Source organism: Aptenodytes patagonicus, chromosome 7 (genome assembly GCF_965638725.1).
Source record: "Aptenodytes patagonicus chromosome 7, bAptPat1.pri.cur, whole genome shotgun sequence".
Taxonomy (NCBI): Eukaryota; Metazoa; Chordata; class Aves; order Sphenisciformes; family Spheniscidae; genus Aptenodytes; species Aptenodytes patagonicus.
In genome coordinates, this window is record NC_134955.1 from 29,675,479 (window position 1) to 29,701,803 (window position 26,325).

Here is a 26,325-nt window from a genome sequence, read left to right on the forward strand (position 1 = left end):
AACTTAGTACCTGCCTCGCTCAGAGCTCGCCTAACCCATTCCCAGGTGTGTATTTGCCAGAGAAGAGACACAGGATGCTGGGGAGTAGTTTTGATGGGAGTAGTTTTGATGGCTTCTGTTAAAAAAGTTTCACTGTGTGGGAAAGAACCAAATAACCGTTGCGCCAGAAGATGAGTGCAAGAGGGATCCTGACTCCATGTCCCCTTGGGAGCCCAGACCCCCTTCTCAGCTGAGCTGCCTTCCTCGGTGGGAAGGGCACGCTCCCCCTCTGGCCAGTCTGGGGGATCTCTTTTATGTCTGTAAGGTGGAGCAGTCTTGAGAGGAGACTCAGAGTGCCTCCCCAGCCTGTGGATCTGGCCTCCCTTATGGACACTGGGCATCAGGGAGTTAGATGTGGCTGTGCTGCACCAAGTCCCTTAGCCTCCTTCAGACGGGGTTAAAACCCATTACACCTGGTGCTGAGTATACCCTGGTAGCATCTCAGCTCTGTTTTCAATAGTACAAAGGTAATAATAGAGTCCAAATATTCCCTTGTCCATCTTTTCCTAAACTCCTGATGCATAGGACCCCTCACCTTTCTCTTGGCTTTGTCAGCTTCCCCCCTCTGCCTCCCTAATAAAACCCTTCTCCCCTTTGCAGCGTTTTGTGATGAGAGTTACTCAGCTCTCCCAGACTCCTTCCTTGGAGTCTTGCAAGAGTATTGGCAGTGTTTGTAGGGACTTTCTCATTTTGGGATGTATCTTGCTGGAGCCACCAGGCCCCTCTCCTATCCCAAAGTAGTCTAGCCCTGAATATTTCATCTCATCTTAAACCAGGCATCCAACTCCATCAATCAGATGAATTTGTACATTATAAATGTCAGTTTCTGGCGTTTGCCCATCGTGGAGCCGAGCAGGACCAGCTCAAACACTGGCCGCATCTGGAGCAGGCTGAATCTGTCCCAGAGCTCTGTGCCACAAAGAGAGCCCAGGTACAGCTCTGCCCACCTTTTCACTTTCCCCAGGGGAATCTGCCTCATCTTGTTCCTCGTGGTTTAGCTGTGTCCTGAGTATTTTTGCTAGAGCCTTGTTTTATGTTTACCTGGTCTATAATGTGCTTGTGTGGCACAGCAGCATCACTGTGTGCACAGCTGGTGGTTTTGGGGCTGCCACTGTGTTTGAGAGCGCAGACCAGCATTTCAAAGCAACAGGAGATCATCAAGACCACTTTGGCTAAAGTAATTCAGACTCCCAAAGCAAGGTTGCACAGATCGGTGCTGCTGGATTTCATGGGAACCGATGTGTTCAAATATAGAAAAAAAAATTAGGAGAAAGATATATGCGATGATACTAAGGTCAGAAGGATGTAGCTCAATCTAAGGTGAAACTTGGAGGAAGGAAATAGAGTACTGGTGGAATATGAGAAGTGATTTTAAATTCTTGCAAACAAAGATACCTTTTGTGACCATGGCCCTTCCTTCTGCTATATCAGCACTTTGGCGGTAACAGCTTGGGAGTCTGAAATCAGTTTCTAAACCCTTGACCTCTTAGTGTGAGAAAGCAGGAGGAGGTGGATTTGCTGGGGATAAAGCTCTTATCTACAAACTGTTTATCGTTTAATATCAATCTAGGGACAAAGATAGCCATAAATCCATGGGAAGCACCTATATTCTGTGTCCATTCTAATACCAAATGGGATGTGTGCCAGGCAAGTGGACCGTGGGGTGGCTGGGCTCTTACTCTGTGAGGAGAAGTTTGCCAGAAAATCGGGTAAATTACAATTAGACAAAAATTAGATTTAAGCAGGTACTATTACATTTGTGTTTATCAATATAGCTCCTTCTTAAAACGAAATTATTTCATTAGCTGTTTGAAATTAGGTTTTTTTGTTCCCAAAATTGGTACAACAAAGGCAAAGAAAGCATAAAGTGAAATTTTTTGATAGATGTGATTTTTCCTGCCTTTATTTCTACTCCCCCCCCCCCCTGTCTGAGATGTCCTATTTGCAAATACAGTTAGGATAGACTTTCTTTCTCAGTTTGAAAGGATAGAGACAGGACGGAGAACTGGTAAGTTCAACAGCATCAAGAGATGACTTTTCTATCCAGTGCTGAATAATTGGTTGCTTAAGAGTGTTTACCCTGGTCCAGGTGGCATCCTAAAATATGTCCCAAGGCAGGCATCTGCCTCATTTTTCCTTATGGGCTGCCCACAGAAACTGTTCTGGGGGATGCAAACCCAGGTCTGATCATCTTCTCAAAAATCCCGATCTCCCCTTTCTTGGAGATCAATAGCTAACTGCACATTATCCACCTCTAGCCTTCAAAGGCTGTTCTTTCTCCTGGGAGACCTGTGTGTCTCTGTTTCTGGTAGTTTTTCTAGCAATATCAACTACTCCACAGTTCTGAGTCTTGTAACAAGAAAGCCTGGAGAACTGGTCAGTCTCAGGGCTGTATGCCTGTGCTCAATGGGAAGTTATGTGCACTCCTGGTTAGGAGGTGGTGCGCTTACGGCATTGCAACACTCACGTATTGCTGCTCTGAGGCTCTGCTTTCCTTAGGGGACTTTGAGTCTCAGAGGAACGGGAGTAACTGTTTTTAAATGTCAGTAGTTGACAGCTGATCATAGCAAGGGCTCCAGGATCCACCTCCTTCAATGCACAAAGGGGACAAGTTCAGTAGCAGTCTCTAGCCTGTTCCCTGTCCAAAGTTCTATGACAGTGACAACCCTGGGTTTGGTGGCAAGACATCTGAGCCTTGGGTGCTCCTTGAAGCCAGGTCTTGACTTCCCCAGTCATCTTTTTTTCCATTTCTTTTTTCCCTACAGTATTTCAGTGCGTTACAGGGGAAATCTGCTAAGCAAAGTGGGCATCAGTGATCTTCCGTGCCAGGGCAGGGTCATTACTACTTCTGATAACAATGGTGCTGGGCAGAATGATGCCATGGCAGCATGGATGTCTGCTCTGACCTGGTGTTTGTTGCCACTTGTTCCAGGGCATTTCTCTGCCTCTATGGAGTATGCAGAGACAAAGAGCTGTTCTTACAGTGCCCCGTCCCTGAAAAGCTGCCCCAGATTGTGGAGAAGGACAAGTTGGCCGTCTGAGAAGAGTACATGGCTTCCTCCTACTGCTGCCTGCCACCTTGAGTGACAAAAGCCCTCCAGCTCTTCCATGACACTGCAGCAGCACAGTCATCTGCCAACTTGTCTGTGACCCATGCTGAACTCCTCTAATGGCATTTCACCAACCCGCCATGCCCTGCTACCAAATATGCCCCTTCACCAAATATGCCATGAGAACTGCCATCTGCCTAGGGCTGTGTATATCTAGCTTTCCATGGGGCCTGCAGGCTTTTGTCTCACTTTGGCTTCTCCAAGCAGCAGCAGGGGTTCTTCAATCTTAGATTGCCCCAGCTGTTGCTCTTTCTTGTCCCAGACTCACCCCTTCCCTCCAGGACTTCACATGACCCCAAACATCTGGAGCATCTGGCATACCCATGTCAGCAAGAGAGGCCAGTCCTAGGCTCTCCAGGGTGAACGTGTTCCTGACTTCTTGCTGCCTAGGAAGCATGGGGCTGGGCTGCCGAATGGCTCGTCGTCTGCAATGCAAGCAGCATCTCCCCCTCCCCACCCCCAGACAGACCCAGATGCCAGGGTCGGCAAGTGAGGGCACCACGAGGGGACCTGCCAGCTCTGCCACTGCAGCTGCTCCCTCTGTTGCTGGCAGCTGGGCTTGAATATTCATGGCAACAAAAGATTAGCACTGTGTGTGCTTGGCACTGGAGGCAGATAAACTTTCTTGAGGTGCCGGTGGCTCTGTTCTCATCCCATTCAAAGAGCTCGCTCCCTCTCCCCCGCTCCACTTGTCTGCTTCATCAACCAGCTGATTCTCTTGCTGTATAAATGGCCTCTGTTGGGAGAGGGAGGCGAGCAGCTTGATTAAGCATTCAGCAAAGTGGTTCGGAGTCCAGACAAACTAGCGCGGATCTTGCCAACACTTGCACTCAATTGGCACTGAGGAAAGCCAGGAAAAAAGCCCATTTATAAATGGGTGAAATTTTGCAAGGCATCGGAGTGGACTTATGAGCTGCTATCCCCTGCTCAAGTGATTTAGACATTTAAGACCATCATTCCCTCTGATTTCCACTGAGATTTAGGGTTTTGAGTGTCTAAAGAACATTCAAGAAGGAGACAAACCTTTCAGTTATTTAGAAACTTTTCAGTTTCACCTTACACCATCACCCATCACTGATGGGTTTAAAATACTGTCTGCCACTTCTCCCTCCCTGCTCTGAACTGGCCTGGAAATGAGAAAAAAAAAAATCAAATTAAGGATTGTTATCAAGTTATTGATGCTGGTCAGCAGTGGAAGAGGAGAACTCTGTTGCTCTCCTACATTTGCCATTAGGTTATTTGTGAAAGGAGCTTGGAGTCGTGGCAAGTTTATAATGCTAGTGAAGTTGACAGCACAGGATGGCTGGCAGCTTTGAAAACTGCCTCAGATGAAGGGATGACCAACCTGGGCAGACAGAAGATGTGAGCTGGGAGTGTGATGTGAAGTGCTCCTGTGACAATCTATGAGATGCCCTTACTTACAATACATTTAAACCACTCTTTGTCCCTTTCTCAGCATAAATTTTCAGTCCTCCATGGGCTGGCAGGGCTGGGTCACATTCAGCCCAGAGCAGGTGGTTTGCTCATGCTTGGGAGGGAAGCCTGCAAGGGTAACAGGCAAACAGCGGCTGGAGGTTGAAGCAGGATTGGTTACAAATGACCAAGCAGAACCACCAGCGTGATAGCGGTAGCTTTCAAAAAGCATTCAGACGTAGGCAGAAGTGGCTGAGCTATCGGGCTATCACCCAGAACATCTTCCTTTTCCCACCCAGGCAGCTGGTGGCAGCTGGTGGCAGGGTGAGAATTGTGACCTGCTGAGCCGCTTCATTGCTTTGGTGGCTCTGCTCAGGCTGTGGTGCTGCAACATTCCCTTGGGAAGTGTGTCGCTCTCGCCACGTGCCGTGCCAGGAGTCGAGGTGTCCAACCCAGGCTTCTCAGCTTCCCCCAGGACTTCATATTAAAAGTTAGACTTTATGACACCCAGATGAGTGCTTTGTCAGAGTTAGTCCTTGGTAGACAGAACAAACTTATCCCCCCAAATTTAAGAGAAGGTATCTTTTCAGTCAGTGGAGAGAAAGCAAATCATCTGAGCTGTTCCAGCTCTGTGCTTTAGAGTGAGATGAACCATACCTTAGAATCGCCTGCATCTTTTCAGTTGTTAGAAGGGAGTCTAGACAACTAGATCAAATGTAGACATCTATGCTGTAGACTGAACTGATCTCTCCCAGAGCAGCCAGGGATAGCAGCACCGCAAGGAACATCAACATCTCCAAAACCGTCTGAAGCCAGAGGGATGAACCATGGTTCATGCTCTGAAGAACTGTGGACGTAATGGCTTGGCACCACATAACACAGTCTTGTGCTGACAGTGGAAAGAGAGGAGTTTTCTAGGTCTTCCCCAGGACATCATATAATGAGGCTTTGGGGGCCCAGCAGTAAATGAACGCCACAAAAGGCTGCCTGATGGGGTCTGCTCAAAGTAGCCAAATAATTACCTTGCTTTGGCAAACCACACAGGTCTTCAAGTCAGGATAATATTAATAGTTTATTATTTGCTGCTGTGTGGGAAATGGGAGTAATTTTGAGTTTTCAATAATTTGCTAGGAAATTAACTTCTGATGCCAAAAGCAAGGCTGCTGCATTGCTAACCATTCTCCAAGGATGACAGTGGGGGAAGAAAAGAGCTTAGGGGCATGGCCACCTGCTCCTTCTCCATCTGACACTGCTATAGTCACAGTCTGCCCAGATTTGGCTTGACAGGTCTCTTGTGAGGACAATTGAAACAACCTCATTAGAAAAGAAGAGTAAAACTGGTCAGAAATGAAATGCAAAATTTGCTTCTGCCAGTTTCATGAGTCTGTTGGGAAACAGGATCCTCACAGTGCATGAAGTTGCATTGTAAGGCCAGTGCTGTCTAGGAGTCCACAAGTCTTTTTCTATGAGGCAAAATGGCCAACATCCTTAGTTGCACAAGAGTGTTCAAAGCTAATGGTTTCCTCTCATGCCCTCACAAACGAATTCCTGGTAATGATGATCACCCCTTGGGCTGTTAAGTGGCTGCCATGGGCTGGGAGGCCAGATCAGGCTTCTCAGCTACGTATTGCTCTCTTGCTTTGAGAATTCACTTGAGGAGGTGTAACACAACATTGTGCTCGTTCGTTCCCAAGCACCAGCAGGACTTTTCTCACCTCTTCAATATTATTCTTTTTTTCTCTCAAGCCCCAGTTAGGCTCTCAAGAGTTTTCCTTCAGCAGATTGTCATTTCCTTCTTTCACTGATTTTAACAGAGCTCTCCATTCTCCATTTGCAGACAGGGAGCGCTTACCACCCCGTGCATTAGCTGGCACCTTCCCTAGCCCATGTTGCTACACAGTGCAGCATTTGTCACTGTCATACTCTGGGTCATGGAAATGCTGCTCACCTTCTCATCTGCTGTGTGTTGTGTGTCACGAGCAGCTCTGAGTCCTTCGTTCCCCTCACAGAGGGAAAGGAAAGCCATCACTCAGCACAACAATTTTTATCGGATCCAGCCACATGGAATCACAAGCTGGAATTAACACTTTCTCACACAAACACAGAGCAGACTGCCACTTCTTCAGGTCTTTCAACCTCTCTTGAGCTGTCTGTCTCTTTGGGGTCATTGTATTGGCATGCCGAGACAACACTGCCTCTGTTGATACCAAAGCCATGAGCATGCCCAAGCTGTTCATTGCAGCATCTCAGGAGATAAACTGTGTCATCTGGTTGTGCACTGCGGCTTATTCACTGCCAGTTTCACTGGAAGAACAGAAATAAGAAAACGCATTCTCCATGGCAGCACTGGGACGCTGCAGCTTTTCCCCAAAGAGCAGCCTCCGGGGCAGCCCTACCTCATTCCTAGATATAACCACAACAGCAAGTGTGTGATTCACGTGGAAAGCAAAGCCAACTCAGCCTGACTCATCTTCCATGAAGAACTGGCCCAGGATATTAGGCCTTCATCTGCTGTTCTTATTTTAAATAAAAAAACAACCAAATAGCAGATAAATCCTTTCCTAATACAGACTGAGTGTCTGGAAAGGTCCTTAATTATTCATCAGCATGAGAAGTGTCTATGTACCCAGATGCAACCCCTCATCTTAAAGTGTGAAATATATCTGATGGCCTCAGAGAAATGGGCACAGGGCAGAGCTGAGATTCGGGACTCCCTGCTCTGAACTCTACCCTGGGACGCTCCTTCCCAAGAGCAAGCCCTGCTGCTGGTCACTTTACTGCCATTTACAATCCAGATGCTCCAAGATATCAATGCTTAATAGCTATTGCAATCAGTGGGACATCTTGGAGGCCCTGAACCTAGGTGTCCTTAGAGATACTACCTACTTCTCGCTAAATTTAGCATCTGGAGTTTGACCCAGGGAGCTCGTGCTGTTGCTCAGGGTGACTTCTGGCTAAAAGTTGTACTGGCAGCTACTGCCAGTGCTCTTACCCCATTGCTGGCAGCTGGCTGGGCTGCCACTGGAGAAGTACCAGCATACCCTTGCAACACAAGGATACTTGTACCTCAGGACAGACACAGCAGTAATCTTTATCCAGCGCCAGAGTAGAACTCAGTAAGAAAGGTTTATTGATACAATCGTATTTTTAAAAGCTTCTCTTTCATACAGCTTCTATGCAAAGATGCACAAGTGCAGAGGTAAGGAGACATCATTGGAAATTAAGGAGAATCTGGGAAATGAGTTCTTTTTTTTACATTAACTTTGAATATTGACAGATTTTCAGTGAAGCTGAGAAATACAGTGAGGCTCTTGCAGTTGAGAAGAGCTACAAGAAGATGAGGCTTTTATTTCCTGAGCACAAGTGTGATTCAGAGGGTCAGAGATGGGAGCTGTGCTAGAAAATCAAAAGACAAAAGGAACCAAAGAAAGGTGGAGAGACACACTTGCCAGATCCCTAGCCATCTCTCTGGGGGTTTTTAAAGAACTTTTTAAATAAGGCAACCTGGCAGCGTTCATTTTGTAGAAATCACAGAGGCAGAGATTAATTTGGAAGCTGCAAACTAAACAAATCTACCTAATGAGTTTTCTGAGAAAGTGTACCACCTCAGTCAGCAACAGAGAGACTGCTTAGTCCATAGAAATGGCCTGGGTTGTAACAAACAAGCAAACAAAAAATCCCCTTGCAGTTTGCATGAAGATTGCAAAGATAAGGCTCTCTGAGAGTACAACAGGAAGCTCTGGGCTGGCAGCAAACCTTCTCCTATAAGGAATCTTGGAAGAGCTTTAAAGAGGCAGAGTGTTGGGACAGGGAGGGGAAATGAGTAACAAACAGGAACCCTGCACAAAAACAACTGACTTCTGCAGCCTGTGACGCTGGCTTTCCTCATGCAGCACAGGGAGGCAAGGATGCTTCATTCTTAAACTTTCACCTTTGATGACAGCAGGCCAAGCGGCAGTGTTACGTAGCAAACCATTGCGTTTTACGGCAGTTCTCTCCTATTATCCTTCCATGAATTTCTTTTCCATGAATCAATTGTTATCTGTGAATTGATCTTACTGGGAAAGATCTGATGGTTTTCCTACTAGATGTGTGTGTGCGCACGTACACTCATATTTGCAGATTATGGGACTTCATTTTCTTCGGGGTAAGCACAGAGCTTTCCTCCTGACACTGGCAGAGACACAAGTGCTTATGTCCCATTAGGACAGAGACCCCAAGGAACATGTATTGAACGTGCAGTCCAGCATTGCGATGTAAGTTTAGATGTTGCCTTTATAATTGGAATATGATTGGTTGGGATGAAGAAAAAATACCTGCTTACCTGGTGAGGGTAGTAAATTGCATGTGAGTAGAGATGGGAAGGAGAAAACCTGGGTACACCGTGTAGTCACATGGATCAGCACTTGTTAGCCACAGGTTTCTCATTTAATAATGGAATGCCTTGCTTAAAAATGTGACCATCCGTTGGAACGAGGCATTGTAGAGGGCTAGGGACACACACTTGGAGTTTTGGCCTGCACTGCTCTCTGTAGACAACGCTGTTTCAATTGCAGAGCATGTCCTTCCTTGTGAGCTGCCTGCCCCGCACTGGGTAAGCTGCTGTAGCAGCCACTCTCTGACGCGGCTCAGATTTCAGCTGGAGGACGCAAGTTCTGCAGCATTGAGGAAATTAATTTGGTCCAAAAAATGAGTCTCTGTGTCTTTCACTAGAAATAATGAGTAAATGTCTTACAGGCTGTCACCTTGATTATACAGCTAGTTACTCATGTTCTGAGGGGAGGAGGGAACTATAGCGAACAGCGGGTAAGATACAGATATAAAACAAAGAATGGCCAGCTTCATCTGCCTTGTATCCTCCCATAAAATGCTTTGCTACTGGCATTTCTCATGCCTTTAGCAGAGAGGATAAATTACACCATTCTGCACAGCCACCAACTGCTGATTCAAAGGTTTGACAATCAGGCTTATGCCTTCCAGCTGCCTGCCCTGCTCCCATGCCAGAAGTTACCATTCCCACACCATTACATGTACCTGCTTCCGCACCGGGAAACGTCACATCTTAGCTTAACCCACCCACCGACAGCCTAGGGAGCTGGAGAGGAGTTAGGTGCCGTGTTAAGCACTGGGGTCTGCAGCAGAGGAACCAGAGAGTGAGGACACGGACAGCTAAAGCTTCCCTTGACTGTAACTCCGTGCCACGTGCCAGGCCCAATCATAAAACCTATGTTGATTCCTGAAGCTGAAGCTTAAGGAGAGGAAAATCCAGATGTAGCTAGTCTTTCCTGGCTTTCTAATGGCAACAGTAATGATTAAGCCTGAAAGAATGTCTAAAAATATATAGAAGTAATGAGTTTACATGGTGCAGTTTAGTGCTGTGCGTGCTTCTGGCTGAAAATCAAAAAAACCCCGCAGGTGTTATTGTCTGTTTCATCCCATATCAGCTTGACATGAAGGCTCTCAGGAATGAAGCTGCAGAGCACAGACAGCAGACCTTGCAGAGGAAAACGTGGGGGTCCAATCAACAGAAACTCCCCAATTTTTCCAGGCTAACACTTTTAAAAAATACTTATCCAAGTTACCTGACTCTTTCCAGTGAAAGAAAACGATTTTACCTTAAAGTTTGTCTCATGGCCAGTATAAATCAGCATCTTTCACTGACTGCACTGAGGGGCAATATTTTATGCCAGCCAGTCACTTGGGTTTCCAGGGTTGTTGGTGTGGGGTCATGAATTGTCATCTTCTTAGCATTGATGAATGTTTTGTAGCCACAGGAGCATTTCTGAGTTAACTAAGTGACTAAAGACTGAATGAATGGAAGCAGTTTGGGTCAAATGAATTCTTCGTTAGTATCTCAGAGGAGAGCCTGTCATTTTAGGACCTCAGAGGAGCAGAATATGGGACGTCTATGTTCACCGCTCGGCGAACTGTCAGCACAGCACACTAACATTCCTAAGAGCTGCCCTTAAATGAACCATTAGGAGGCCAAGTGATTAATAGGTTGATCTGTTGAAACTGTTAGTTTCCTAAAAGCATGACTGAGTGGATTCATTGCTTACAGTACAAGGAGCTGTTATTAACATTCCAATAGCTGTTTTTCATTAAAGACATCTGTGACTTAGAACTGTGAAAGCCTGTTTGGTTTTGCATTTGTGTCTTAAATAAACGAAACACTGCATTTGTATACCCAGCACATGTTTCCTTTAAGGGGTTTGCTTTCAAAGCACTCAAAGCAAAATACATTGCCTTGTGGCAAACGCAGCTGATGAGGTACCACTTTGTGGCTCATGGGCTTTCATCTCCTGTGAAGACAATGTGACCTGGGGAGACTTTGGGTTCCTTCATGCAATGTTCCTTTTCCGTGCCAAGATGCTACTCTGCTTTTACACAACATGTGGACCCCAGGCATTTGGGAACTTGCTTTTTGGCAGCCATATTTCTAATGTACAAATACTGCAGAAGAATTTCTCCCTCCCCACCCACAATGCCACATATGTGCTTCATGCTTGTACCTCTTTCTCCAGCTGTTGGAGAAAGCAAATCAGAACTGTAATTACCAGTAAATTCTGCCTCAACAAAAGGATTGATTTTTTGAAACTATCAGCAGCCTAGGAAAGATTATGAAATAACAAACGGGGCAAGGAAACAGGATAGTGCAGTGGTTAAAGACCTATTTACCCTGGGCAACCTGAGTTCAGCAAACTGGTGAGTCGCCTAGGCTTGGGCCTACAAAAGGACTTGGGCCCTCAAAGCTGAATCATGTGCTGTTGAAACCCTGCTCAGCCGATGTCGTAGCCTTGTCATTGATGTTCTGTGGGCCCTATGCATTCTGATGTATTTGTAAAATACGCAGTTGTCATACAAGGAGCAGAAACTGCTCAAGTATCAAAGTCTGAAACCATCCAATCCTCTTTCCACCCAAGAGCACTAACCACTTGACTGCAGCCAAGGGCCTCTGTCGATGCTCTCTCTGGTGCTCAGTGATTCGGTCAGCAGGACCAGCTAGAGGAGGTTCTCTCTCCTGAACCTGCATCTCTCAGGCAAACGCCCCACCTCCTGTATGATAGTTTGGAGAGAAAGGGCGCTCTTAAACTGTTGAGTTGAAGCTGTTCCCCTCATGGGACTAGCCAGGGACAGTGATGAATAGCAGCATCACACAGTAATTTAGGTCCTCCTTCTTCAGAGGAATGGGGCTGGGAAGGGTTTGGCTGCTGAACGCCCTTCTCCCAGGAATCTGCCATCTTAGGCGGGAAATATATGTGACAGAGCAAGAAAACCCAAAACAGCAATGACAACACATCCTGGAACTCTACCAAAGGGGGAGGCCTCAGGACTTCACTCCGTGGTCATGAGAGTTGGGAGATCCTCACAGACATCTTTGGACAGGAGAGCTGCCTCCTGCTCGAGCTGAAGGAGTGAAACCCACTCAGTGTGCTCACAGAGCAGTCCTCACAGCCTCATTCTGGGTGGGGGGAAGTAGGAGAGCTTTGGGGGGACTGTTTGTGGTTGAGAAAGGACTGGCACTTTACAAGAAATTGTGTCACCCTCCCCTGTGTTCAGGGAAACTCTTGTTTAGGACAGGAGGTTGGGACCCTCCAGGCTTTGTTTTATCAGGGCCTCTATGTACACACTTTGAGAGTATACAGACTGCACAGAAGAATGTTGATCCATCGCTCGGGTCAAAAGGGGAAGAGCAGTAGCAGACAGAATAAATTTCTTGCAACACTGGGGCAGGACATGGATGGGAAGCTGTTCTCCTGGTATGGGAAGACGTTTTTACTGAAATAAATGAGACTGCCTTCAATTTTCAATTACCAGCAAACTGGATGATTTCCTCAGCAGATGGGATGTCTCACTTCATACTCATTTTTGTTATGTCAATATTCAGACCCCACTTAGTGCTCTTTTGGTGAATCATGTTTGTAAACTGTATGGTGCAGCTATTCAGATATTGGGCAAGGTCCTGTCAGCCTCTGATGGAAGCCTGGAAGCTATTAAAACAATCTGAAACGTCCAAGAAGAGACTATTTTATAACCTGCAAATCCACTAGTATCTTCCAGGTTCATCTGCCATTATTCCTACTTCCTTGGGGGCAGTCTTAGATTGTGGAGTAAAATGTTCCTAGTGACCAGCACGGACTGGGAGGTACCGCCTGTGCTAGCTAGGAGGTGCTGCAGCACGTTTTCATGCTGTTACGCTGAGTCAGGAGATGTCTATGCAGCTCTCTCCAAACACGTGAGCTGTCTCCTTCCGTGCTTTCGGCTGACTGAAAACTGTGTAAATGTGATGAACATGACATCAGGGCTGCCTGAGAAGAGGAGAGCCTTAGCTCAGGTTTGGCAATCTTATTCCACACTCATTGCTGCACGAGCCAGATTCCCACTTTTAACAACCATGTCAGGGAGAGAATAAAGAGGGTCTGCAGCTGCTCACAAAGGACCACGTCATGATGCTCTCATCCGACATCCTTCCCATGGATTGACTCTGGCCCACAGGCTAGTTATGAAGCACGCACTCCACAAACTAAGCAGCCACTGTTTAAAAGTACAAGGGCCTGATTCTTTTCTTACTCAGAGCAGACGGAGGAGAAAACCTACCAGTCAAGGACTCAATGTAAACGGAGCTGGCAGTGCTTTCCTGAGCCGGCAGACAGCTTGAAACAATGGCTCTGAGAAGCGCGTCCTGCCTTCATTCATCGCACTAGGAGACTTGCCACCGAGTCCCATGGAAACAATGTGAACGGCCATATTCAGGGTTTCACTGCTGATTATTTTAGCAGACAGGATGGGGACAGGGTAGGAATGAGACCCATATGGGAAGTGGGAATTGCATGGTAGGAAGTAGGGAGACAACACAGAAAAAAGTCAGGGAAGGGGGAAAGAAACAAAGACAGGAGGGGGTGAAAGAATAAACCCTCAAGGGCAGACATGATGGTGATAGTAAGGTACTTGCTCTTTATCTCTGAGTGACACTGGACACAGCGTGGCATGAACAGAGCTAACAGGATGAAGATAACTGGGCCATTTCTTCCTCATTGCATGTTTTACTTGCCTGCTGTGTCTGTATCATTTTGGGAGAATTGTTCTCTGGCTGGAGGATGCAGACTGCCCTGTCGGCATACCCCAGCCCATGAGCCGTGAGAAAACGGCTTCTTTCAGCCAGGTTGACGTTAGGCACGCAGTGTGGGCCAGGTCACCTGGGCTCTGCCAGAGACAGGCACTGCCAGAGGGGGTTTATTGGTTGTCGGTGTCTTAGGATGGGAGGAACCATCTCCTGGAGGTGTCTGTCCCTCTCCACCCCTCTGCAGGGAGCCAGACTCCCAGCTGTTCTCAGGGGAGGCAAATCCCAGCCTGAGGATAGGTAGAAAGGAGTGTATGTGCTCCACGGTGGATGTGCCTGCACTCCTCAGTGGTGTATCAGAGTCCCTGTTCTCCTAAACTGAATGGTGAACCACCTTCCTTCCAGGTGTGTCGTGGTTTAACCTCAGCTGGCAACTGAGCACCACACAGCCACTCGCTCACTCTCCCCGCCTGCCAGTGGGATGGGGGAGAGAATCGGAGGAGTTAAAAGTGAGAAAACTCGTGTGTTAAGAACTGTTTAATAATTAAAATAGTAATAATAATAATAACAACAACAACAACAATAATAATAATAAAAGAATATACAAAGCAAGTGATGCACAACGCAGTTGCTCACCACCTGCCAACCGATGCCCAGCCAGTCCTCGAGCAGCAGCCCCCCCCAGCCAGCTTTCCCCCAGTTCATATACTGAGCATGATGTCACATGGTATGGAATGTCCCTTGGGCCAGTTTGGGTCAGCTGTCCTGGCTGTGCCCCCTCCCAGCTTCTCGCTGGCCGGGCACGAGAAGCTGAAAAGTCCTTGACTAGTGTAAGCACTACTTAGCAACAACTGAAACATCAGTGTGTTATCAACATTATTCTCACCCTAAATCCAAAACACAGCACTGTACCGGCTACTAGGAGGAAAATGAACTCTATCCCAGCCGAAACCAGGACAAGATGTCAGATGCTTAGGACAGGGAACAGGCTTGTGTTTCTTTCTTCCAAGAGGCAGCGAATTACAGCTCTGAGAAAGCCATACAGTACATCTGTACTAGTAAACTAAATGAACCTGGGCCTTTTCTCTGACGCGGAGGCCAGCTAGCATTGAACTGCTCATGTTCATGCTGGTTGTGCTAATTCCTGTACCATGCCTGGAGCTGTGTGCTGGCCGGCTCAGGACAAAACTGTGCAAGAGACACTTCAATTTAACAGGGTAGGCAATCGCCTTCCAGTGCCTGGCAATATTCAATTTACTAGTATAGAGGAGCCTAGATCCTAAATTACCACAGACACATCACTCTCTTACAGGAGTCTCATATGTACTGCCCTGCCCTGCCATTCCCAAAGCACCTCTGACTGCTGCCACTGCTACTGACCCTGGAGCAAAGCAAAGAGTGGAAACGTCTCTGCACAACCCAAAGGGATTCAGCAGTGGCTCTTCACCAGGCCCTCGACTGTGTCTCATGAGCTCTGAAAGCAGAAGAGATCGCTAAGCTCTGCAGGGCGAGTGACTCTGGTTGTTCCTGTCAAAAGAAAGAAAGGAGAACTTCAGGTTTGTGTCAGAAGCGGTTGGGATTGACAGCCGCCTGCTATCGCACACTGGGGAAGCGTCCTTGGCACTGCGAGCAGGCAGGATGTTTACCACCGGGGATTCGCAGAAACTACCAGAAAGGGTTCTGATAAGTGGATGTGATACATTTTACAACCCTTGAGGGCCTTGTCCTAATTTGCTATGTGACTTATCAACCTGTTATTATTCTCTAGTGCTTTCCACATATTGATGGCACTGACCTTGAAAAGCCCATGGCCTAATATGTTGAATGATATTATTGTGTGTGGAAAGACAACAGAATTCTAGGTCAGAGACTGGAGGGGGACGTGTGAATGTGGAGACTGAATGAGCTGGAGACTATTTCCAAGTGCCAGTTTGTGCAGGCCGAGTTCTCAGAGGGATTCATGAAGCAATAACCCACACCCTGGTGCTGCTGTCACTGCAAGCCAAGAGAGGCAACTGATTTGCATTCTCTTTTGAACCATGCAAGGCCGAGCTGCTGCCGAATCTTGCAGCACAATGCAAGCTGCATCTTGTTCAGTCACACTGGGGTCTTGCAAAGTATGGTATTATTGTCCCTGGTTTATAGAGAGGGAAATGGGAAGGATGCTTAATAAAGTTGTATAAGATTGCAGAGCATACCCATGGCAGAAGGAAACACACCAATCCCCCAAGCCCCTGCTCTTGCCATTTCAGGTGCGGCTTACCAAACCGGGAGATTTGAAAGAGGTTCCCACCGTACCAGAGGCATTGTCCTGGGATCATCTCCCTCCTTATGGAGTCCCTCCTCGGTTTCTCATCACCATTGCAATAAACACTGGCCCAAGAGGTCACTTCCCCTACTGCTAACAGTCAATGCAACTGAGGATATTTCTTTATACAGGAGAATTTGGAAGTGTTTAATGTGCCAATCCAGCTGCAGCTGCTGGGTGAAACGCAAGCAAGGGCCAGGTCAGCAGGCAGCTCTCCATGCGCTTCCAACAAGACATCCAGTTTACGCACCCTTCAAATTAAGGCTAAATATGGACTGGATTTATCAAATCCAGAAGCTTCTAGGTAGAGAGGAATTCACCCTGGGCTCCTGCAACTAGAAAAATCCCCTTCAGAACTGAGGAGCCAGTAGCTGGTTTATATTGCTTAAACACGGGGGATTTTGAACCTGAGATTCCTAACAGGTCAGGAATTAAAACAAGACTCAGCTCTGGTCTTTGCTCCAAACAAACTGCAGAGTAAACCCTGCCCCAACCCCAGTTTCAGACAAGTCCAGTTCTACCACAGCTGCACAAACCTGCTTTCTTTTTGTCATTAGAGGGGCTCCAGGCTGACTGCATTAGAGGAGCTCCCTGACTGCATTTCTGACCTGTTTTCAATGACAGAACAAGAGGCGGGGAAGAAGATTGGTTTTCTTGCTCTTTGGTTGAAGGTTTGCTGAAAAAAACCCCACCCCACTAATGAGAGTCAAGAGGTGGTAAAGGAGTGTTAGTGTGGAGACTGACCTGGGAACAAACCTTGTGCAGGAAGATGCATTCTCCCTTGCAGAAAACAGAGCAGTAGCTCCAGCAGCATGGCTTTTGCAAGCCCCACCTGCACAGCCTGCAAAACGGCGAGGGAGAAGGGGATGGATGAAACTTCCCTGTGTGGCGAGGTCAGGGGCTGGCCCGTTTGGGAGAGCAGGCAGCATAAACCAGGTTGAAACAGCCACTGGTCTCCTCTTAGCAAGAGGCACCCGAGAGAAGCAGCAGTTTGTCCCTGCTTGGGAAGCTGGCAGGATGCCATAGCATCCGAGGAGCTTCTGGGGGGGAAAATGCCTGTGTAGTCCCAGAGCTGGGATCAGCGGTGGGTATGCGGCTGTTACCACGCAGTGCAGTGATAGCCAGGGTCCTGCCTCAGGTCCTGGTGCAACCAGGTCTCTGCCAGCTAAATACAGCCCTTGCCCCCAGCCTGGGGCTATCGTGGCAGAGACCTTCGGTCTCCTCACCCACACCAAGGCAGCAGCTAGGAGTGGGGCAGGACCTGCAATGGATTTCAGGCTGCTCAGGCCTGGTGGACAGCCTAACCAGGCTGCAGGGCATCATGCCTGAGCTAATGCTCCTTGGTCCACTGGGGGGTTGTTGTTTTGGGCTCCTGCAGGCACAGGAGAGGAATCTGCCTGTGCTTTTCCAAGGGGGTTTATCGTGTTTCCAGTGGTTGGCGCATTGCCAGACTGTGGCTCCTGTCGGTGGTCCCAGGCAGGAGCTCTCTTGCAGGCATCTCCTGCTGAGACCATACCATCCCCCTTCTGAAGTTGACCTAAAGCCTTGTCTTCATCATCACAAGTTATAATCCACCTTCTTCTTCTTTGCTGTGCCCTGGCCACCTATAGCCAGGTCTGGACTGGCTTTACCTGGTGTGATATCCGTATCCTGGAAACAACATCTGAGATTTCTAGAGGTTTTTCAACACGTGTGGGAATTTCATTGGGGTTGTCAAAAAGCACTTTAGCTCCGACTAAAAATTCCTGACTCCTTTAGAGAAAACAAAATATTGCCAACAAAGACTATTGGATGCCTTTCTCTTTTAAGGCCCCCATATAATGTTAGGCTGGAAAACGTCTCCTGAAATTTTCTTTTCTTGGTGGCGATGCCATTCACTAGTGAACCAGCAGACCCCTCCAGTCCCGCAGGTGAGGGTATCTTGATCCTTGCAAGCTCGGAGCAGAAAAGCGGGCAGGTGCACGTACGCGGGCAGGGGCAGGGGCGGGACAGCGGCGTCTCCTCCGCCCCCCAGTCCCCGCGGGGTCGGAGCGACGGCCTCGCCCCGCGCCGGGGCCGCCGTGGGGCGGGTGGGGCGGAGGAAGCCCCGGCTCTGGCGGCGGCCCCGAGGGCGGCCGGGCGGCCGCTAGGTGGGTACCGAGGGCCGGCGGCGGGCCGGGCCGGGCCGGGCCGGGCCGGCGGAGCTCGGGGGGGGCGGCGGGCGCGCTGTCCCCGCCCCGCTGCCCCGGCATCTTCTCCCGGCCGGCGCGGCCGGGGGCAGAGGGAGCCTCCCGGGCTGCCTCTTCTCCCCAAACCCGCTGCCCAGGGGCGCTGCAGGCTGCGAAGGGACAGGCGGCTCAGGTGCGCCGCGGCTGCAGGGAGCTTTGCGGGGCCGCAGCCCCGTCCGAGCCCCCGGCGGAGGAGCGGTGCCCGCGGGGCGGTGAGTCCTGGGGATGTTTCTCGGGGCTGTGGGCGCAGCCAGAGGCACCAGATGTCCTGGTGCTGAGGAAGTACGGGACCAAACACGGCTGAGTGATGCCATTAGCCTTCATTTCCTCAGGAAACGGTGGGAACCTGTGAGCAGCCCGCAGCCAAAACCTTCAGATTTAAACCTTTCCCTAGGAAATGGAGCTTGGGATTCCCTGGCACCTCCTTAGGGAGCGTACTTCTGGGGCTAATTTAGGCAGCCCCTAAATTAGCCAATTTAGATGGTGGTGCTTCTCCACACCAGCCTGGCAGAGAGGCCGCTCGCCTGAGAGCCTGGCTCCCTGTGGGGAAGCCAGTGGAAGCCGGCCGATGCCAGGTGTGAGGCCCTCAGACCCAGGGCAGGACTCTGCTCCTCTCTGCTTCCCCCCTTCGCTTTTTGCACTGCCATGAACTCGGCAGCCGCGCGATGCTTCCCCTCGGTATCTGCAAGAGGATGAAAACACCTGAAAAGAGTGGGTTTGTCTGGAAGTCCCCAACAGCTGGAGGGGAAACAACCCTGTTTGTTCCCTCCTGAAAAACAATCCTCTGGGCACTTCTGACTCTGACGTTTGGGGAGCACAGAACAGAATCCCTCCCAAAATGAAAACGTATGTGATGTCATCAGAAACCAGTGTAGTCAGTGCTTTCTTGCAAAACTTCAACCACCGAAATGCTCTTCTGCCAAAGAGATCAAAGCTGATAAATCAGGAAGTTTTCAGTTTGGCAAAGGCAACTTTGCTGAAGCCATGTATAACCTGATACTCCAGATCTGCTCTGTGGACAGCGCATGTGTTCCATACAGCATCCAGATGTATACACTTTGTGGGGGGTGGCTTAAGGCAAGTGAACCGGAACCCAGGCAGAACCCCCAAACGTACCTTTCTGCAAGGTTTAGTGCCAGCACATGGTCCCCGAGCTTTCTTTACATGGAGACATGCTAATCCCATGTCTGTCAGGAGGCCACAAGCTTCCAGAAATCAATCTGAAGTAGCAATCCCCAAAGAGAAGGGTCTATTTTTACAGTGGTGATGTGGAGATGGTGATGCTGCTTTTTCTGGCAACACTGGAGAAATTCCTCTCAACGGCATTGTCCACCTGCGCACGACAATAATAGCTGATGACTCAGGACGACGGGCTTTGCGACACTTCCATCTCTCTCACAGTTGAGTCACCGGCCGGGATGGGATGGGCCCAGCTGGGAAAGCAATGTGCAGGATGTGTCTCAAGTACACAGCCAAAGCAGACAGGTCCTTTTTATATGCCTGCCTGCGGGACCGTAGGCAAATAAGGATGGCTGATGCAAGCCAGACTAACTGCAGGGCCTCAGAAAGGCTGTTTCCTCCCTCGGTCCCTCGTACCCCCGACTGTGGGGCAGTGCAGCAGCATCTTCTGGCTCCTTGGGGAGGAGGAGAGCCAAGGAACGGGGCACAGCTGCAAGGGACCGTGTCTCCCCATCCTTCTCCAGCCCTGTGCTGTGGCCTGTGGAGGGCAGAGGCACGGCACCTGCTGCATAGGCGGTGGATGGATGCACTCAGGAGCACACTTACTAGTGCAGGGAAGGGTGATAGTGTTTGCCAACACCTTGATCATCCCACTGCCCTCCACTGGCTCTGGGAATAGGTGTAGTTAGAATAATGGCATTGGAGAGTTTGCAATTCATACTTACGTGAAACTTATTTTTCAGGGAAAGTCCTAGAGTAAATTTTTTTTTGTTCATTTCTTTTGCACTCTTCCCTGTTCAGGCATCGTTTTGAGGCAGCATTAAGGGTATATACGTGTCCTAAGGGTGCATTTCTTTATCATCATGCATTTTGAGTTCTTTTGGGTTTTAACTTCAAATTTTTGGGGTTTCTAATGTGTTATGAGGGTATTTTCTGCAGTTCTTTCATACATTTTTTTTTAAGTCTGCTCTTATATTGTGTAACTTCACTCTAACCTTGCTTTTTCATCTAGAAATTATACAGTGGAAAAATGCACTTCAGCATCATGTTATGCAAGTGTAACAATTAATTCAAACATTCCCTCCATGAAGGAAAATAGAAATTCTTCTAAGCATGTAGAAATTGAGGGCTCAAGTCTGCTTTTACTTATCCTGACATCAGTCAGGAATGACACCAATGAGTTTCATCTGGGTGGAGTTAGCGGTGGAGGACAAGTCCTGGATTTTCACGTGCGTAAACATGCACTTTTCAAAGTATTGATCCTTCAGAATACTTCCTCAGATAACCCACGCTCTAGGATAACGCTGGCACAGTCAGCAGTGGCGGCAATGAAGAGCTGGGAGAGGGAGGGCTGTGCGACAACCCCCCCTCGGTACTATAACCCCATGACAAGATGCGTATCTAGGAGTGGGTGCATGCTGGGGCAACCCCAGTGGTGCCACCATGCGATGCAGACCTGCTGGTGGTGGGCTGGCTTGGCCAGAGGTAGCAGACGAGCTGGAGCAACATGGAGCTCAGCATAAGCTAAGCTCCCATGAGCTTTTCCAGCTTTTGAGCCAGGTTTTTCAGCCCACACTGAGCTCCACACTGTTGCAGCTTGCTTGCTCTGGATACCCACACTTTTAGAACTAACCTGAGTGGAGCCTTTGCCCTCGCGTCTCCGACCTCATTGCAGCCATACCCTACAGGCAGCCTCGTGCAAGCCAAAGCAGCCCCCAGCCCATACTATATTATACTGACATGGGCCCTGGGGAGGATTTTGGTTAGGTAAAGCTTCTCCGACTGTAATCTCAGTTCTCACACTGAGTCCTGAATTGAGGACTTAGGGTTCAAATTTTGGGATTGCTGTCTTGCTCATTCAGCCCCTTGGAAAAGGCATCATTAGGGCCCAGCAACAGGAAGAGATGTGACAGCTGAGCCAAGGGTGGTATGTATGAGCTCGGCCAGCATGGAGCCCCCTCTGCCTCGCTCTGTGGAGAATAAAAAACATCTCAATTTTTTAGATACAGGAAATGATGGGGAACCTCTTATGGCTCCTCAAGCCAATATGTGATTTTTCTGCCTTTTTTTTTTTGTCCTTTGTTTATGTGATTATTCTTTTAAACAAATGGTTTCTATTCTGGTTTAATTTGCATTTTAGGCTGCATTTTGGGATTGTTTTTTTATTTTATTTGGATCTGAAACAAATCTCTCATTCCAAGTGCCCCTGGGATTAACAACATGAGGCAGCTCTCATTTTATCTGAATGGATTGGGCTGAACTGAAATGTAAACTTTGGACAGGCCAGCTTACTTCCCAGATGTTTCTGTCCGTGGTTTTTCAGATGGTCCCACTTCCCAAAAGCAACTGGGGGATGGTCTCAGTGTGGCAACGAGGCCAGGAATTTTGATGTAATCCCTTGCATATGAAAAGGCAGGAGATGCCCTTCCAGGATTTTTTATCAGCCATAACCCAGTCTCTATGCAGTGTCTATCCTAATTGCTCATAACTAGCACACCACAAGCAAGGATCAACTCTTTACTTATAGGATCAATGTGTTTATATGTCTTTTCATGGCCGCAGCCGGAGAGGCTGGCTGCCTATACTACAACATTTCCTATCTCCGCACTGTCAAATAGCTCCCTGTGCTTCTCAGGACAATCCAAGGAAAAAGCCTCTTTTTCTCAGTTTCCCCCAGAATTTTCCTTGAAATGAAAAGGGACATATTTTGGGTTGTCCTCCTGGCAGGGTTGTGCTTCAGCAATGTGGGGCCCCAACTAACAGTTAGAGGTAAGCTTTAAAATGTCTCTTCTAAAGAAAATTTCTTGTCTGCTTCCCCCTGCTCTGGCCCCAGATGTGGGCAGTCTTGCAGATGCATGTGCCTAGGGCCAGCTCAGCCCTCCATGCTCTTTCCAGGAGCAAATTACAGCCCAGGTCTCTGTGAGAGGAGAGGGACTCACCAGCTGCCCCACAATTAGGAACAGAAGGTAAGACGGGTTTGGGGAGAGCAGTTTTCCTGTCCCATTACTACAGACGGAATAAAGGATACACCTTAGATCACAAGCTGAAAGCACTTTTCCTGGAGTCATCGCTGGCTGACAGAGGAGACCAGGCGTCAGTACTGCTGAGAGCCTTTTCCAGCTCCTTCACCAACCTGTGATGGGACTCTGGGCTTGTCTCGTGGTCTTTTTGGTCTGTGTCTCCAGAAATAAAGAAGAAGGGAGGCGATAATTCCCTTCTCCCCACTGCTGTCTCTCTTGTTTATTCACAGAGCAGAGACCAAAGGCTTTGGGTGTAGGATACCAGGGCCAGCAGGGCATGTGATGCCTCTGTAAGACAGTATTTTTATTGGAGGAGTCACTGAAGGCATTGCAAAACTGGGGCTCCTTTCCCAGTTCACTGAGCTAAGGAAATGTTTCTGTTACGGTGTAAGGAGTATTTTCCAGATCCTGGGGATATTCTTCCTCCCCAACCTGTTTCCTGTCCCACCTAGCTCCACTGAGCCTGCCATGGTGCTGGTAGTCTTTCCACAGTATATTGCACTTTCTTTCTGCTAGCTCCTCAGGGGAATCCTCCTGGCTGGGGGCTAGGGAGTGGAGGGGGGGTGGATGACAAATTTTTATCTTTTATCAACAGGGCAACTGAGAAACAATAGGAATGAGTGACTTGTCCAGGTCTAGAAGGTTGCTACCTGCAGCCCCAAGCCCTCTGTCATGGTGGCCAGAATGGCTGTCCCTGCAAGATGCATCCCCAAACCACTGTCCTGCCACAGCTCAGGAGCCTGGGAGCCACAAGGTCTCAGAGAGCCTGGGACCGGCTCATATGGAGGAGCTGAGAGGATCTCCACAAGTCCCACCACTCTCTTGCAGGACGAGGACAGGCTATGATAGAAAATTGGTCACCTTGTTTCAGACACGGTGTTGCGCTAATTTCCAGCCCAGCCCTGTGATGTGTCCCCAGCAAAGCAGCTGCGAGTGAACCACTCTTCAACTAGACAGAGCTCAAAAGCTGCTGTATGGTGTATACATAAGGATGGGGGCTGGCGAGGACATGAAGGGCAGGTTTACTTTCAAGCCCTGACTATTTTGCGTTACTCGAGTGAGGACAAACAACTGTAAAACATTGGCACTCCTTTTGCAGCCGCTTTGCATCACAGGCAAACCAGAGCTTAGGGCTTTGGCTGCAAAAGCAAAAGCCCTGGTATCAGGTGTGTTTTCATGCCTAAACCTTGCTTTCTCCAACTAAATAAAACATATCTTTACCTCAAATTTAGATTTTCTTATCTCTTACCCACATCATTCGGTGTTCTGCTTGCTCTTTGAGCCAAAGGTACGGGAGGAGAATTATCTGAAGGGTAGCTGCTTTAATATTTCCAGCCTGACCAGGAATAAGAAGTATCAGACATCTTGCAAAGAGCTTGTGATATTTCCAGCTTGTTTTCAAACCAATGTGGTTCAGAGAAGTTGCCCTGGGCATTTTGAACAAACAGCAAGCAAACTTGGTGGCTTTCCTTTGCTGAGCTGTAGCTTGGCAGGTCTCCGGGAAGGACTGAGCAGGAGTCCAGGCAGGATCAGAAAGGTTCAGGTGTCGCAAGCAGAAACAATGGTCACAAATCCAAAGCGAAGGTTGGGACGGGAGTGCATCTTTGAAACCTCAGCATAACATCAGCTGATTTCATGATGATGAGCACAAAGGTCACCCGCCCGCTGATCCCCAGAAAGTGTTTGTGCTGCCTTTTGGAGGATGAAGCAGCTCCTGCCCTTTGCCATTGACAGTCATACCTGAGGCTGAAGTACAGTGGTGAGACACAGGCGGCAGAGGTACAATCTCCACTGGCTGAACCTCCTTACAGGAAACAAGTGTTTTTCCTTCAAATGTTCAGGCCATTTTTTTTCCTTCCTTTTTCACAGGAATGGTGTTAAAGTGCAGTTGTCCTCTGCAAAGTGCTTTTGTATAAATAGGTCTTGCCCAATCTGATCCCCGTGTGCATTCAGAGTCAGATCTGCTGACTTCAGTAGTGAAAACACAGTCAAACTGCTTTCTCACTCCTCTGATCTTTGCACAAATAACCTCGGGGCTCTCTTTTTTCCCCCCGGGCATCGTCAACAGACTGAGGCATGACATGAACTTGACAGATGTCATCTAACAGCAGAACTGGCCAGTTCCTGCCTCCCTCACAGCCAACTTGCTCAATCTCTTTAGGCATGGGAACAAGTTGGACTCTGTCTGCATCCCAGCTCTGTCTCTGAGCCCAGTGAACGCTGTAATGATGCTTGGCAAGCTGATGGTGAGCACCCTTCAAATTGTCAGCTACTTAGACTGGCAAGCCAATTATTCAAAACCAGGGAGTGGGAAGAGATGAGGAAAGGGGATGTTTGTACTGCCAGCCTCAAGCCATAACGTAGGTGCCAAATTTAGGAGCGTGGTCTCCTAAACTTCTCCCCAGGCTCAGCGGAGGAGCGTGTATGTACAGCGTGGGACCCAGGGGTGCTGCCCGTGCGGATGGGCATGTTTGTGTTTGTCACCTCCGTGTCAGGATGAGCCGGAGGCATGCTCCGCTCCCCTCCCCCTCCGCTTGTATCCTGTTTTCCCCGCAAAGGAAATCTGGGCAAGCGGGGCGGAAGAGCACTGGGGGGTCCTGGCAGCCGCGGTGGGGCTCGGGTAGCGGAGGCAGGGCACGCCACCGCACACCTGCCCCACGAGGCAGGTGCGACCCAGGGGGCTGCCCACCGCCCGTGCCCCTGCCACCGCAGAGCAGGAGCCCCCGGCCAGGGGGTACCCACCACCAGATGGCTTCACACCCAGGAGAGCTGCGTGCAGGGGAGCACAGGGATACCAGTGAGGGCTGTGGGGCACGGGAGGTGACACAGGCAGGAGAAGACCCAAAGAGCAGGCACTGCCCCAGCCAGGTGGACTTTCCGCAACCCAGTACCTTGCCTTCCACCCAGCTACTCTCTTCCCAACGCTGCATGGCCATAAAAGTGATAAATGCTGGTGCAGTGAGGTTGCCAGCTCCTTGTATGGCAACAAGAATTTGCAGAAAAGAACATTGTTGCGATGAGGGAAAAGATAACAGATTAATCATCGTGTTGTCACTCAGGCTGGGAAGGTGATGTCACAGTGTGCAAAGCAAGGGACAGAGGTGGCGTTGCCTACCAGAGGAGGAAGCAGTTTCCAGAAGAAAGCAAGTCAACCTTCCAGTGATCCTTTCCAGTTCCTGGTGTCCCCAGCAGCCGTGCTTGTCTCTGATGTGAGCTCCTCTTCAACCCTAAGACTCATCTGCGCAGCCTGATGTTGCAGCTCCTTGCAAGATGCCCAGGGGTTGGGGCAGCCCTTCTGGCACACTGAGCAGGTTTCTCTCCACAGTACAAGGTCTCAGATTTTGCACCCACCCTATCACTCACAAGTTCCCAGGCTGAGAGACAAAAAAAAAAAACCCTTCATATAATGCCTCTGGGTTTAGATGACTGCACTGTTTTAATCAGGTGCTATGGGGGACTCTCCCAGAAATACAAATTTTGTGGCTTGTGCCTATGTGTGTGGGATGTTCTGAGGCAGTCTCTAAAACCATCCTTTGGGCTCGCTGACTGGAAAGTTAGCAGAGACTGACAGAAGAGACAGATTTAAGGAAGCCAAGTGTTAGCAACCCCTTCTCCATGAACATGTCCTTTTGTAGAAGGACACTGGAGTTTCTTATGACATGTGACAGTAATCCTGCACTTGGCCAGGACCGTGATGGAAATGCCCAGAGAAGAAAGCATGGGAATAAGTAGAACAGGTAATGTGAAATCTGCTGTGGGCATCAAAAGGAATCATGATCTGAGTGATACTCAGACATGGGATGAGGTGGCAGAACGTGTTGGCTAGGTGGTGACAGCAAACGTTGACTTCCAACACGGAGCAGTGCAAGCGGGACCCATCCAAGAGGGAAAGCAAAGCAGAGCGTGTGAGCCTATGAGAAGCCATCACAGCCACCATGCTGCACAGGCATCAAAGGTCTTGGAAAGAGGCAAAGCAGAGGAAGTCTTT